The following is a 6,509-nucleotide window of genomic DNA, read 5'->3' as shown; positions in this document are numbered from 1 at the left end:
AAATAAGAGCTTAATTGAAGCAATCCTGAGATAAACCAAAGGAGGGAGCAAAGTGGAGAAAGAAATGAGCAAAAAGGAATCAAAGTTGTGCAGTTGAAAAGTTCGATCGATCAAACTTAGAGTTCGATCGATCGAACATCTATGATCGATCACAGTACTTCTCGATAGATCCAACCTTGGCCTTTGCTGAAATTCCAAGTTCGATCGATCCAACATCACCTTCGATCGATCGAACCCTATTTTGTCCTATTCAAATGATTGATCTTATCCACAGCTGTACGCCTACCAACCACTTTTGTCCTTTTCCCCATAAATATCTTCGAAATATCTCAGCCTTGTCCTTATCCGGAGGAGTCAGACCACTTCGATCGATCCAAGATGCAGTTCGTTCGATCGATCGAACCCATCTTCGATCGATCCAAGTTAAGGTTCGATCGATCGAACTTCCTCCAGCGAGAAAAAGTTAAAGTCCAGCTCATTTATTCCGTCCTTCACCCAATCATTGGAGAATATGCCTTGCACGACCACAGCTCATCATAGGGTGTATTTGACCTACCTATATAAGGAATATGATACACTTTTTGGAAAAGGCTCTAGAGTCTCTTGTCACACATTAAAAATCATCTTGGAGGCTATTCTTGGAGAGGAAGAAGGGAGGAAGCTAGAGCAACCATTGGAGGAGATCTTCACCAACAAGGAGCAGCCATGGAGTTAGCCCTTGAGGGTTGGATCATCACTACCATGAGTGGCTAGACATCTTCTTGGGGCTAGAGTTAGCCCCAAACATGCTTTCTTTACCTAATCTTGTGTAATTTTGAGGGATTTGTGTTGTAATGCATATTTTGATTCTTGAACTTATGAAAATCTTGATTATTCATTGAGTTCTATGGATTAATGCTTCTAATTGATCATTTTTTCTATCTATATGTCTATGTATGCTAGAGTAGATGCTCACCTCTAGATTTAATGTTATTGATGCATGTCTATGTGTATTAATGCCTTTAATCTTGAGATTGCCAAAATATGAAGTTCTTAATGTAATGCTCTTGTCATGTCTCTAGATGGTTCATACTTATTCCTTGATGGATTGTGCTTCTCTTTTAAGTAGTGTAGTGTTAGTTAGGGAAACAATTCATGCTTGTTCTTTGATGTTCCATGCTTTTGAATGCAAGAGGCATATGCTCTAATATTGTGGTGTAATGGAATTTTGAGCTTAATGAAGGATTAATGACTAGTTATGATATGTTGTATCTTTCACATGTGTTTAGACAATTTATTCCTCTCCCAATAGATATTTTGTACCTCTCACATGATGTTTAGATAATGCATGTTTAACTAAGTCATCCTTATGGATTGCTTGGACTATGAGCTTAATGAAAGGTTCAATGACTTGAATTGTTATTTTGTTATCTTCACATGATGTTTAGACAATATATTCCTCTACCAATAGATATACTGTGGCCTCACACATGTTGATTGAGACAATTTGCACTTGTTGAGTCACCCTTACCAATTGAATGTCGTTTACACACACAACATTGTTGCAACACATTCATTTCCCTCATTAGTCACTTGATTATGGTTTGGAATAGTATTGTTTGGTGGTGATCTCTACACCCCAAGACCTTTCCTTCTTACTTACTCTCTATCTTATTGCATTGCTTTATTATAGTTTAGCTCATTTAGTATAATCAACCAATCAATCAACAATTGTGTGATCATTCGACCTACTAACCCTAATTACCATAGTTTCACAATTCGATACACCATCAAATCCCTTGGGACGATCCCTACTCGCCCTATCTATATTTTATATAGAGAAAGGTAGTAGTGGCTTTCTATAAATGTAAAACTTGGCCACCTCCTAAATTCTCACACAACTTTCAAGCTTGACTTGGTATCGCGACCCTTGTAAAAGAGAACCGGTCAGTTTTTGGCGCCGTTGCCGGGGATTTTAAATTGGCAACGTCGAATTGTGAAATTCAATTAGGATTAGTACTCTTTTGATCGTGTCTTTACTTTCTTTTTATTTTCTGTTTTTGATTACTTATTAAGTTTGTTCTTCATTAACAAGGTGCATTGAGCAAGGAGCTAGCAAAGAACTTCAAAGCTAAGGAGCAAAGCAAGCAAAAAGAAAAAAATGATAATGATAAAAATGAAGAGTTTTTGCTAAGCTAAGCTTTTAAATTTGGAGTTGAAGTGCTAAAGGACTATTGTGAGACCTTCTTACTCAATCTCTTTAGTTAAATCGGGGGCCCACGTGGTGGCATTGCATATCATTGAAAGCATGGGAGTATGGGAATTATTGTATATGGAGGAAGTTATTGATATTTGACTTGTTGAGGAGGAGAAGTGTTTGTTTGATTGCTTTGTTGTGATTTGTAGTTTTTACTTGATCATTCACTCTAGGCATTCACATGGAAAACCTAGAGGGTAATCTTGGCTACCTAGACCCGCATTTCATGCAAAACCTCCCTTCCGACCAATACGGTCTCGGAGCTTAAGCTCCAATGCCTCCAATGGTACTTCGTGACTATTATGATCTCCATGCATACCATGCACCTTCTTGTATCATGTTGCCTAATTTCGAGACAAATCAATATGAAATCAAGCCCGAAACTATTCAATTGTGTCCACTTTTCTATGGTCTAAATGATGAGGAGCCTTATAAGCATCTAAATGAATTCTTTGAAATATGTTCCACCATTAGATACATGAATGTTCCGGAGGAAGTGATTAGACTACTCCTTTTCCCTTTCACACTCAAAAGCAAGGCAAAACATTGGTTCAATACTTTGGAAGCAAATTCTATAACTTCTTGGATGCAAATGCAAAATGAATTTTTAAAAAAGTTTTATCCCATGAATTTTTAAAAAACTTTAGAACTTTTTCTCAAAAAGAAGGGGAGTTATTACATGAGGCTTGGGAAAGATTGAATGACTTGCTAGGGAAATGCCCACATCATGGCATTCCAAAATGGCAAGTGGTTTAATCCTTCTATGAGAGCCTATCCGACATTCATAAAGACATTGTTGATACATCATGTGGAGGATCATATTTTGGGAAACATGAGGATGACATTTGGCAACTCTTTGAGAAGATGAGCGAAAACTCTTTACAAAAATTTTATACTTCTCAAATTGACCATGAAAGAAAAGAGAAGAAGAAAAATTCTCAAGTTTGTCAAATAGAGAGTTCAATGGGAATTGTAGCCGAGATTAAAACTCTTTCTCAAAAGTTTGACCAATTCTTGTTAAATCAAAAACCGGCTAACAATTCATATCCTCATCATCATACCTCTCAAATGTATGAGCCTTGTATGACATGTTCAAGTGTTTTGCACACTACTTTTGATTGTCCCCACGGACATGCTTATAATGAACACTATGAACAAGTCAATGCTACATTTGCTCATCCCTATTCCAATGCTTATGTTCCAAGGTGGAATGAACATCCAAATTCTTTTCAAGCTCAGAATTTTCAAAACAAGTACATTCCACCTCACAAGAGAAATGAAAGTTTTCAAGGGTTCACTCCTTCATATCATCAAAGAATGAATAATTCTTCACATCCTCAAATATATGAATTCCAAACGGAGCATCATTCTCCTCATGCACTTCATAATAATTCTACATTTGAAGATAAGGTTTTAATGGCTTTGGATAGCCTAGAGAAGAACACAAATTTGTTGCATTCACACTCTCAATCTATATCAAAGCTAGAGTCCCAAATCAGGATCATAGCTAATGCATTGAATGCAAGGGAAGTGGGTAAGTTACCTAGTCAACCCGAGAGGAACCCAAAAGCTCAATTTTGTGTGGAGGCAAACTCTACATCGGAGAATGCCTCACAAGTTCAAACACAAGCAATCACTACTTTGAGAAGTGGTAAGCAAGTTGACAATAAGGTTGAGTTGCCAAAGGAGGATAGTGAATCGGTGCAACCAAATGTTGTCACTCATCAAAATTCCAATTCCATACCTATCTCTTTGGATGAGAATGTTCCAAATCAGAATACTCAATCTTCATCATCTTCTCAAGTGCCAAAATGTCATGAGCCAAAAGCTCCTTTCCCTTATGCTTTGAGAGAAACCTTACCTCAAGAGAGGCAAGATGGGAAAATGCTTGACATGATGGATGTTTTCAAGCAAGTGAGCATAAATCTTCCCCTTTTAGATGCAATTAGGCAAATGCCGCCTTATGCCAAATTCTTAAAAGATCTTTGCACACAAAAGAGGAGGAACAAAGGGCAAGGTCCTAAGAAAGTGTTCATCACGGAGCAAGTGAGCTCCATTCTTCAACAAAATACTCCACTCAAATGCAAAGACCCCGGTGCTCCAACCATTTCATGTGTAATTGGAAATCACGAGATCCGTAGAGCTCTTCTTGACTTAGGTTCAAGTGTTAACCTGATTCTTTATTCTGTGTATGTCCAATTGGGGTTAAATGAGTTAAAGCCAACCTCGGTGGTGCTTCAAAGGGCCGATAGATCCGTCAAAACACCTAGGGGTATGGTTGAGGACATCCTTGTCAAAGTAGATAAATTCTACTTTCCGGTTGATTTTATAGTGTTAGACACCGAACCGGTTGCTAATCCCACTACCCAAATCCCAATCATCTTGGGAAGACCATTCCTTGCCACCGCCAATGCCACTATCAATTGTAGGTCCGGAATCATGGATCTTTCTTTTGGCAACATGTTGGTCAAACTCAATGTTTTCAATGCAAGTCGACATCCCATAGATGAAGATGAGTGTTATGTTATTGATGTGTTAGATAAGGTTGTTGAGGAATCAATTCCCACAATGATCATGAAACAACCGCTTGAGGATGATCTCTCATCTCTTTTATCTGATGATCCTCTTGCCTCATGTCTTCTTGAAATGTATGAGAGTTGTGGGTTTAATAATGAAAATTCAATCAATGAAGTAAGCAATATAATGGAATCCATAGCAAGTTTGAATTGTCCACCATAGAAAACTCCAATTGAACTTCTTCCTTCACTTTCTAGTACTCCTCCGGTTCCATCTTTGGTATCTCCACCAACTCTTGAGCTAAAAACTTTGCCTTCTAATCTTAAGTATGCATTTCTAGGTCCCCACGACACTCTTCCGGTTATCATCTCTTCAAGCCTAGATGAGGACCAAGAAAATGCTCTACTTAATGTACTTAAAGAAAACAAAGAAGCTATAGGGTGGAGTGTGGCGGACCTTAAGGGAATTGATCCTTCCATTTGTATGCATCGTATACTCATAGAAGAGGATACAAAACCCTTTAGGGATGCCCAAAGGAGATTGAATCCTAACATGAAAGAGGTAGTTAAGAAAGAAGTAGTGAAACTTTTGGATGCCGGAATCATCTACCCAATCTCCGATAGCAAATGGGTGAGTCCTACACAAGTAGTTCCCAAAAAGTCGGGAATTACTGTGGTTGAAAATGCGAAAGGTGAGGAAATCTCTAAGCGCACCGCCAACTCATGGCGTGTGTGCATTGATTACCGAAAATTGAATGCCGCCACTAGAAAGGATCATTTCCCTTTACCCTTCATTGATCAAATCTTAGAGAGATTGGCGGGGCAACAATACTATTGCTTCCTAGATGGATATTCCGGTTACAACCAAGTGGCCCTTGACCCATTAGACCAAGAGAAAACCACTTTTACATGTCCATTTGGCACATTTGCTTATAGACGGATGTCTTTTGGTTTGTGCAATGCTCCTGCTACATTCCAAAGGTGTATGATGTCTATCTTTTCGGATATGGTGGAAGAGTATCTTGAGGTCTTCATGGATGATTTTTCTATTTTTGGGTCTTCCTTTGATGCTTGCCTCAAAAATTTGGACTTAGTGCTTAAAAGATGCCGTGAAACAAACCTTGTTCTTAGTTGGGAAAAAAGCCATTTCATAGTTCAAGAGGGAATTATTTTGGGTCACGTCATATTTAAAAGAGGAATTGAGGTAGATAAGGCGAAAGTTGAACTCATCTCTGAACTACCCCTACCTTCAACAGTGAGGGAAGTTCGCGCTTTTCTAGGTCATGCCGGCTTCTATCGCCACTTCATCAAGGACTTTAGCAAAATCGCTAGACCTTTGTGCAATCTTCTTGCCAAGGATACTCCTTTCGTCTTCGATCAAGCATTCCTAGACGCCTTTCATAAATTGCGCACTTCATTGTCATCTGCTCCTATCATGCAACCTCCTAATTGGTCTTTGCCCTTTGAAATTATGTGTGATGCTTCTGACTATGCCATGGGGGCAGTTTTGGGCCAACGAGTAGGTAAGCTCCCTTGTGCCATATACTATGCAAGCAAAACCTTCTCAGGAGCTCAATTGAATTACTCCACCACCGAGAAGGAATTACTTGTTGTAGTATATGCTCTTGATAAGTTCTGCTCTTATTTGCTAGGATCTAAGGTTGTTGTTTACTCTGATCATGTTGCATTGAGACATCTTTTAACAAAGAGGGAAACAAAACCTAGATTGATTAGATGGATTTTACTCCTCTAGGAAT

This window comes from Cornus florida, unplaced genomic scaffold (genome assembly GCF_030987335.1).
Source record: "Cornus florida cultivar Cherokee Brave unplaced genomic scaffold, ASM3098733v1 CherokeeBrave_3.0.0_Hap2_Chr10, whole genome shotgun sequence".
Classification (NCBI taxonomy): Eukaryota; Viridiplantae; Streptophyta; class Magnoliopsida; order Cornales; family Cornaceae; genus Cornus; species Cornus florida.
Note: the sequence above shows the minus strand (reverse complement) of the source record.